This window comes from Ursus maritimus, unplaced genomic scaffold, assembly GCF_017311325.1.
Source record: "Ursus maritimus isolate PB19 unplaced genomic scaffold, ASM1731132v1 scaffold_21, whole genome shotgun sequence".
NCBI lineage: Eukaryota > Metazoa > Chordata > Mammalia > Carnivora > Ursidae > Ursus > Ursus maritimus.
This window is the reverse complement of record NW_024424564.1, coordinates 49,476,990-49,486,312: the sequence shown is the minus strand read 5'-3', so window position 1 is coordinate 49,486,312 and position 9,323 is coordinate 49,476,990. Positions and strand designations below refer to the sequence as shown.

Genomic DNA, 9,323 nt, shown 5'->3' with positions numbered 1-9,323 from the left:
CCGCTTTCACGCGGGCCTGCGACCCGTGACTCTGGGCAGGCCTCAGTTCGCCTAGTCTGCATAATGGGACGACAAAGGGTAGCTCCGACCCCTGGTACTCCGATAGCACGCTGTGCAGGTGCAGGCAGAGGGGAGAAGCGGTGGTCGCGGGCGGGGCGGGGCCGGTGGCCACGTGGTCCGGGGCGCGCGCCTGTTCCAAGCGTCAACCGCCGGCAGCCCTGCCCGCCCCGCCCCGCCCCGCCCCGCCCCGCGGGCCGGCCCCAGCGCGAGGGTCGGGCTGGGAGGCTGCCGCCCTTGCCCGAGCGAGCCCGGCTGGAGCGGGGAGGAGCGCGGCGCGGGCTCGCCTGAACACCGGGGCCCAGGCTGGGGGGGCGCTTAGTGCCGGCCGCGTAGGACCGAGGCGCCGGGGGCGTAGCGGGCAGCCGGGCCTCGGAGAGCTTTAGAGCTGGGGGCTGGCAGAGCTGGGACACCGCCCCGGGTTTGCGCCCCTGGGCGTGGGAGGGGCGGGGAGGGCGGCGAGACCCCTCCCCTCTTTGTCTTAGGTACTCGGAAGTGTGGGGCTGCGCCGGCTTGAAGCAATTAGCACAGTGCCTGGCCCTGAGCGAGCCTTTTGAGTGTCCGGGCTTTGATTGCAACCACCCTGTGAGGGGGAAACAGGAAAGGGAGTGGGTAACTGCCATTATTAAGCACCCAGGCTGGCCGGGCGTGGTCACCACCCCTTCCTTCTCGAGGTGGCAGCCGAGGCATAGAGGACACGAAGCATGTGTCCTAGGACTGTGGAAGAGACAGAGCTGGGATACGAACCTGGGACCTCTGGTTCTTGGCCCGGTGCTCCAGGCTGAGGAAAACGTGTATTTGAACCACGCTTTGAAACCCGGGAAGGGTTTGATGAGTGGCGGTAACTGAGCGAGCTCTGCCCCAATCGCCCTTGGGAAGACGTTTGGTTTTTTTATAGGCCATACTTTCCTCCTCCGTAAAAGTGGCTGGACTTAGGAAAACTAATAACTAATATGTAAGTAGTGCTTTGCAACGCTTAAAGCACTTTCAATTACGTTGTCTTAGATAATGCCTCACGATTAACTCACCAAGTAAGCTTTTTTATTAGCCTCCTTGGACGGATGAAGAAATTGTGTCCTGGAGAGGTTAGATTGGGGAGCAGTGACAGAGCATTACTATTGAATAAATCAGAGGTTTTTCAGGATAACCGCCTTGGATGGGCATAAAGCTCAGAAACAAACTTCCTGTGACCTCATCATCTGCTAGTCTAGAATAATACTTCTGCCGGATCTGCTTGCCCTCCCCAACTACCAACAGCTCTATTCCAGCAACCCAAATCGCCATAATGGAGCAATTACTATTATTTTTAATGTTTCTTTCTGGTTTGGGCTGGGCTATGGGGAGTCCTTTAGGCAAAGTCAAAATTGAGAGGGAGTTGGATGAGGAGTTGAATTCTGAAAATTTCAACTGTTTTGGGTTTTCTGAGTAACGATTAGTTTGAGGGCATTGGTGATAAATAGTAATAATTTTGTCCTTCTTATTGACAGGTCCACCTCCTAGCAAATTATTGGAATGAACATGAGAAATGTAAGTAGGGATTTTTAAGTATCAGTTAAAGGAACCTAAATTGTTATTTAGGAAATGCGGGCAGTTAATTTGGCGATACCATTTCTGGATGTATACCATTAATTAGCAGTTAATTATCACATGCCCATTTTCAAAGAGTATATTTAATACATGGAGAGGGGTCTACACAGGTCTGTCACCACAAGCACTGACAAGTATTCTGAGAGATGCTTTTTTTTTTTTTTCCTCCCTCTGGGTCTGTGAAAGGGAAGATGGGCTTTGTGTTTCCTAATGTCTAGGATGTGTGGCAGGTGTTTTCTGGCCTGAGTGTTTCCAATGATCCTGTAACCTCCTTTATCCTCATAACAAAAGGCAGGAGGCATTCTTATCTTTTTTAGAACTGAGGCTTAAGCTTAGGAAGGCTAAGGGAACCAGCCCTGTTGGTGTCAAAAAAGCCCTTTTCCCTAAACCACACCTTTCATGTTGTTGATCCGGGTTCAGAGTCGACAAATATTTAAAGAACGTCTACTTACACCAGGTGCTTTTGAGTATTTTATTGAATCCTCATGACAACCAACCATCCCTTTTGCTCATTTCAGCTGATCACCTTGAAATCAATTAGCAAGACTTCTAAGAAAATAGCCCACTCCCACTGGTAGGACAGGAGATAAGCATTGGTGAATCCATGGGAATGTTATGCCCCCCCCGACTTTCTAAATATGATGGGTGCTGTGGGGATACCCACAGCAGCAGTTCCTATAGTATAATCCTGACGTCTCCAAAAGAGTGGGGCAAAGCAAAAATGTGGGACTTACGTGGCGAACTGAATTGGAAGAGCATTGTCTTCCACTGATGACAGTTAAGTCTGAAAATGCCATTGGTTTCCTGTGATAGATGCACACAAAGTGATTAATTGGACTAATCATTGATCTGACCCTTGGATCAATTAGGTGTTACTTATGAAAAAGTATCAGGTGGAAATTCTGACATGGCTCTCAGCCAGGCTGTAGGAAGGGGCTGTATAGGTGGGCAGGCAGGGTTCTGAGTTTGAAGGGCCTTGGATGTTATTCTAAGATATTTGTCTTTTAATCTGTGGGCAGTGGGGGCCACAACTGTGTTTGAAAGGAGAGTGACATGTTGGCTATGTGCTGTAGGTGGAGTTCTGCAGCGGAGTTGAGGAGGGATTGGAGCAGGTGGAATGGAAGCAAGGAGGCCGGGAAAAGAACTATTGCAGTTAGTTAATTGGAATGAATGTGGAAGTGTCCAGTAACTGATAAAAGTGCCAACTGCTATCATCCACTGAGCTCTTCCTGTGTGGCCAGATTCTGTGCGAGGGGCTTTGCACACTTTATCTTATGGACCCTTTGAGCTAAATATTGTTATCCCCATTTTACAGGGTAGGAGGTCATGAAGATGACTTGTATAAGGTCACACAGTGACTAAGTGGCAGAGCCAGAGTTCAAATCCACGTCTGTCTGAATCTAGAGCCTTCAGGCTGCAAATCCAAGTCTGTGTTGCAAACTTAAACACCTGTGACATGTACTAGGCAGACTATCCAGATCTCCGTACAGCAGAGCTTGCCATATAAAGGTCTAGTCTGGTTGATCTGTATCTAAGACACGTCCCAAATCTGTCCTCTTACCCTCTTTCGCCTGCCACCCCAGATGAGTCAGCATCAGTTTCTGCCTGCGGTCCTACAGTAGACACCTGACTATTTTCCCAGTGTCCTCACTTGCCAACCGAAAGCCTATTCACATAATAGCCTGACTGATCTCTTTAAAATCTAAATCGGGGTGGGAGACTGGGTGGCTCAGTCAGTTAAGCGTCTGACTCTTGATTTAGGCTCAGGTCATGATCTCGGGTCCTGGGATCAAGCCCGGCATCCATCTGGGCGCTGAGTGCAGAATCTGCTTGAGATTCTCTCTCTCCCTCTCCCTCTGCCCCTCCCCCCCCACTGGTGTGCTCTCTCTCTTTAAAATAAATAAAATCTTTAAAAAAATTAGAATATATATTTTAATCTTTAATCTTATTTGAATCTTTAAAATTTAATATATATTAATCAAGGGCACTTGGCTGGCTCAGTCAGTAGAAAACACAACCTTTTATTTTTTTTATTTTTTTTTAATTTTTAAGTAATCTCTATACCCAACATGGGGCTCGAACTCACAACCTTGAGATCAAGAGTCGCACGTTCCACCGGCTGAGCCAGCCAGGCACCCCATGTGCGGCTCTCTATGCTTTTCCATTGATCTTCATGTCTGTTTTTGTGCTAGTTCCATACTGTTTTAATTACTGCAGCTTCATAGTGTATCTTGAAACCGGGACTGTGATACTTCCCGTTTGGTCCTCTTTCTCCAGATGGCTGGGCTATTCAGGGTCTTTGGTGGTTCCGTACACATTTTAGCAGTATTTGTTCTAGTTCTGTGAAGACCAACAGCCACCCTCTCAACGAAGTGAAAGCAGGCACCTTATCTCTCCCACCTCTGCATCCGGCACCTTGGACGTGGCACGGCATTTTGAAGGCTCTTAATAAAACTCGTGGACTGAACAATCGCAGTCAGAAGAGAAATACAACTGTATCATTACCAGAAGTAAGGAATTATCCTTGATTCTGCTCTCTGCCACTCGCAATCCCATCTGCAAATCCTGAAGCAGATCTACGTCTCCCCACTAAACATATCCCCATATGTCCACTCTTCTGCATTCCCACTGCTCCCAGCCTCCTCCAGCTCCTGATTGGCTCTCTCCGAGACACCACGACCACCTCCCAGCTGCTCGCCTGAATCACCCGCCTCGGGCCCCTCTCCTGACTGCAAATTGATATCTGCGGAAGCAAAGAATCAGGTGTGTTATTAGGGCAGAAATGTTTACTTACGTTTATTGTGTTGAATGAAAATGTGCGAGCTGACCCTGGCGTGTGAGTCCGCTGGGTTGGTGTAACGAACTACCAGAGACCGTGTGGCTTAGACAGCAGAGCGTTCATTTCTCACAGTCCTGGAGACCAGAAGCCTAAGACTCAGGCGTCAGCAGCTTTTCTGTTTTTCTGAGGTGTCTGTCGTGGGCTTGCAGAAGCCGCCTTCTCCCTGTGTCCTCACGTGGTCTTTTAACTGTGCGCACACGTTTGTGTCCTAATCTGTTCTTATAAGGGAACCGGTCAAACGGGGGGACGGCCCGCCTAGGTGACCTCATTTTACCTTAATCTTTACTGGCCCTGTCTCCAAATACAGCCACAGTCTGAGGTACGGGGGTTAGAATGTTAACATACGAATTGAAACGGGGTGGCACGCAATTTAGCCCATCACACAAGCGACATCTGGTACCGCGCAGAACGGCTGGCTTGAGGCAGTTTCAAAGCAAGCTCACGTGACAATCCCTCAGGTAACATCCTGTCTTTGGAAAGCTGAGGTTGTGGAGGTTGTTGTGATAAAAAGTACTGTGTGTAGATGCATGTGGACCAGGAAGGGCATCCTGATTCCAAGGTTTGAGAAGGTGTGTGGTGCCAAACAGGCATTAAGTTCTTAGGACACAATACTTACTGAATTTGTTCGGACTCACCTACTTAACGAACAGAACTGTTAGGTATTTCTATAGGCCTAGAGGGTCATGAAACAATTATGGAAACACTAGATGCACCATGAGTTGTGAAAATTTGGGAACCTCCTTTACTCCAAATAGGTCAGTGGATCCCAGAGATCAGAAACACCAGCGAAGATTTTTTAAAAAATTTTATTTATTTATTTGAGGTAGAGTGAGAGAGTACAAGGTGGGGGCAGAGGGAGAGGGAGAAGCAGACTCCCCACTGAAGAGGGAGTCCCCAGGCGGGGCTCAATCCCAGGACCCTGAGATCATGACCCCAGCCGAAGGCAGACGCTTAACTGACTGAGCCACCCAGGTGCCCCACCAGGGAAGCTTTTAATTAAACAGATTTCTGCAGGTCCCACCTCAGACCTATTAAAAAAATATTTGGGAGTTGAGCCCTGGGTCAGTTTTGGGGTCCACTGGTCTAACCTAACCCCTTCATGAAGGCCTAGGAAGGGAAATGTTTTGCCAGAAGTCATACAGCAGGTTAGTGGCTGAGCTGGGACTAGAATCCAGATTCTAACAGAACCATCAGTTTCTTTCTTTCCTTTTCTTTCTTTTCTTTTCTTCTTTCTTTTCTTTCAAGATTTTATTTATTTATTTGACAGAGAGAGACAGCCAGAGAGAGAGGGAACACAAGCAGGGGGAGTGGGAGAGGAAGAAGCAGGCTCCCAGCAGAGGAACCTGATGTGGGGCTCGATCCCATAACGCTGGGATTACGCCCTGGGCTGAAGGCAGACGCTTAACGACTGCGCCACCCAGGTGCCCCTGGAACCATCAGTTTCTCTTCCTCTTCTTGAGCATTTCTCATATTCACACCTGCAAATGTCATGGCCATCTTGTTAAAACCAGATGTGACCGTGACCTCAAAGACAGATAGTAATTACGTGGACAAACTCCATGTTGAATACATCAGTTGCATTTTTTTTTTTGATTTTTTATTTATTTATTTTAGGGAGAGAGCAGGGGGAGGGGCAGAGGCAGAGGGAGAGGGACAAGCAGACTCCGTGCTGAGTAGGAATGTGGGGCTCAATCTCAGGACCCTGAGATCATGACCTGAGCAGAAATCAAGAGTCAGACACTTACCTGAGCCACCCAGACGCCCCATCTCAGTTGCATTTTAAAAATTTATATCGTGTAAGACCTACATGAGGAAAACCATGAAACTCTGATGAAAGATATTAAAGAAGAATTAAGTAAATGGAGAGATAGTTCATGTTTTTGGATTGGAAAACTCAATATTGTCAAGATGTCCATTCTTTTCAACTTGGTCTATAGGTTCAGTTCAATCCCGGTCAAAAATCCCACAGGTTCTTTTGTGGATGTTGACAGGTTCTAAAGTTTGTATGTAGAGGCAAAAAGCATGGCCAACTCAATACTGAAGAAGAGTGAAGTCAGAGTGATGTAGGCAGGCCAGGTCTGAGGATCCAGAGGGGGGTCCCGCAGGACCAGCCAAGATGGTCCCTGGGTGCATGCGGAAGAAATCGAAGGGGAGCAGCAGGAGGTGAGAGGAGAGTTTATTGAAGGTATAGAGAGAGTGCAGGTACAGACAGAATGTCTGGGAAACTCAGAAAGGAGAGAGAGTCTCATCTTTGCCCAAATTTTTGTCTGCAAAGGGGTTTTTACTGAGGATTGTAGTCTGGTGTATGTGTCCTCTTACGCAACCAGGAACCAGCTGGATGAGAATAACCAGATGTTCTTCCTTGGAGCTGTCAGTGTCTAGCACCTGTGGTCTGGAACATGCATGATGGCTTGTCCAGTCATTTTCACCTGGTCCTTCCTTAGATGTCTATTCTAGAGAAATCATCAACTCCTTGTCCTTTACAAGGAGGACATACACTATTTGTATTCTGAGGCTTGTGTTAAAGTAGGGGTGCAAGTCCTAGCAAGAATAGAAGCAGGAAAAGGAGCAAAAAGCAGGTTTCTCTGCAGTCTTTCAGTTTCCCTATCCCAAGAGGACTGACACTACCCAACTTCAAGACTGCCTGTAAAGCTACAGTAATCAAGCCAGTGTGGTATTGGTGGTAACGGGTCAATGGAGTAGAATAGAGAGCCCAGAAACAGAGCCACATAAAAACAGCCAACTCCTTGATCAAGGAGAAAAGGCGATACAGTGGAACAAAGAGTCTTTTTAACAAATGGTGCTGGAACAACTGGACATCCATATGCAAAGAAATGGATCCAGACAGGACCTTACACCCCTGACAAAATTTTACTTAAAATGGGTGATAGACCTAAATGTAGAATGCAAAACTGTGAACCCCTGGGAGATAACCTAAGGGAAAATCTGGATGATCATGGAGATGGTGATGATTTTTTAGGTACAACAAAGGCATGATCCATGAAAGAAATAACCAATAAACTATACTTCATTAAAATAAAAAATTTTTGCTCTGCAAGGGACATTGTCAAGAGAATGAAAAGCCAGACTGGGCAAAAATATTTGCAAAAGACATTTCTGATAAAGGACTATTATCCACAGTAAACAAAGAACTCTTATAATGCAATGATAACGAAACAACCTGATTAAAAAATGGACCAAAGATTTTAACAGACACAGAAGTAAGCATATGAACAGACGCCCTACATCATATAACCCCAATGAGATGCAAATTAAAATAACAATGAGATGCCACGATACACCTGTTGGAATCCCCCAAGTCTAGAGCACTGACACCACCAAACGTGCTCAAGGATATGGAGCAACAGGAACTCTCATTCATTGCTGGTGGGAATGCAAAGTGGTACAGCTGCTTTGGAGGACAGATTGATGGTTTCTTACAAAACCAACCATAGTCTAACCATGCCACCCAGCGATTGTTCTTCTTGGTGTTTACTCCAAGGAGTTGAAAACTTAGGTCCTCACGAAAACCCACAATGGATATTTATAGCAGTTCCCAAAACTTGGAAGCAACCAGATCCTTCAGGAGGTGAATGGATAAATAAACTGTGGCCCATCCAGACAATGGGGTATTATTGTTCAGCACTAAAAAGATACGAGCTCTCAAGCCATGAAAAGACATGGAGGAAGCTTAAATGCATATAACTAGGTGAAAGAAGCCAATCTAAAAAGACTATATGCTGTACGATTCCACTTATACGACATCTGGAAAAGGCAAAACCATGGAGATAAGAAAAAGATGAGTAGTTGCCAGGGGTTGGGGAGGGAGAGATGAAGAGGGCACAGAGGATTTTTAGGACGGAAAATATTCTGTGTGATGCCGTAATGGTGGATACATGTCATACATTTGTCTAAACCCATAGAATGTGCAACACCAAGGGTGTGCCCTCATGTAAACTGTGGACTTTGGATGATAATGACATGTCAACATAGGTTCACCAATTATAACAAGTGTACTACTCTGGGGGGGGGCATGTTGACAAGGGGGGAGGCAATGAATGTGTGGGGGCAAGGGGTGTAGAGGAAATCTCTGTACTTTCCACTCAATTTACTTTGAATCTAAAACCATTCTAGGGCGCCTGGGTAGCGCAGTCGTTAAAGCGTCTGCCTTCGGCTCAGGGCGTGATCTCGGCGTACCGGGATCGAGTCCCACATCGGGCTCCTCTGCTATGAGCCTGCTTCTTCCTCTCCCTCTCCCCCTGCTGTGTTCCCTCTCTCGCTGGCTGTCTCTCTGTCACATAAATAAATAAAATCTTAAAAAAAAAAATAAATAAAACCATTCTAAAAATTGAAAGTCTAATAAAAATTTTGTATCCTCTTGTGACTCATAGATGTGATGATTGGGAATTCATGCTATTATTGTGTGAGAGGTACTATCCTCAAACCTCATCACGGTCCTGGCACATTACCTGTCATGTGGGAAAAAATCTGTCTAGAAGTCAATAAACAAGTTTATGTATCCCCATTAGTAGCGTTACCTATTTAGTGAAGTAAAAAGAGGGTGGCAGGAATTATACAATGCTAAATAATCAAAAATATTTTAATAAGTATTTACCATGCACCTATTTGGGGACAATACAAGAGAAATATAAAATTTTTTCCTGGGGCTCCTGGCTGGCTCATTTGGTAGATCAGGCAACTCTTGATCTCAGGTTTGTGAGTTCGAGCCCCATGTTGGGTGTAGAGCTTACTTTAAAAAATAATAATAATAAAACAAAAAATAAAGTGTTCCTGCAAAGCTAAAAGTCTGCTTCTTTGGTCTGAATTGTGATAAATCAAT

At 46.1% G+C, this 9,323-nt stretch overlaps 1 long non-coding RNA gene and 1 other non-coding gene across 3 annotated transcripts; both read left to right on the top strand.

Annotated features, from left to right (window-relative positions):
• Positions 1–369: 369 nt before the first annotated feature.
• LOC103674091 lies at positions 370–4,412 on the top strand. 2 transcript variants are annotated; one of them, XR_005836775.1, is made up of 3 exons: positions 370–1,012; positions 1,545–1,584; positions 3,983–4,412. It is a non-coding gene; the product is annotated as an uncharacterized LOC103674091 (long non-coding RNA). The 2 variants fall into 2 exon arrangements; XR_005836774.1 differs by having other exon boundaries at positions 3,922–4,412.
• Positions 4,413–8,855: 4,443 nt separating this feature from the next.
• LOC121104525 lies at positions 8,856–8,960 on the top strand. Its single transcript, XR_005836843.1, has one exon. It is a non-coding gene; the product is annotated as a small nucleolar RNA U13 (small nucleolar RNA).
• Positions 8,961–9,323: the final 363 nt, after the last annotated feature.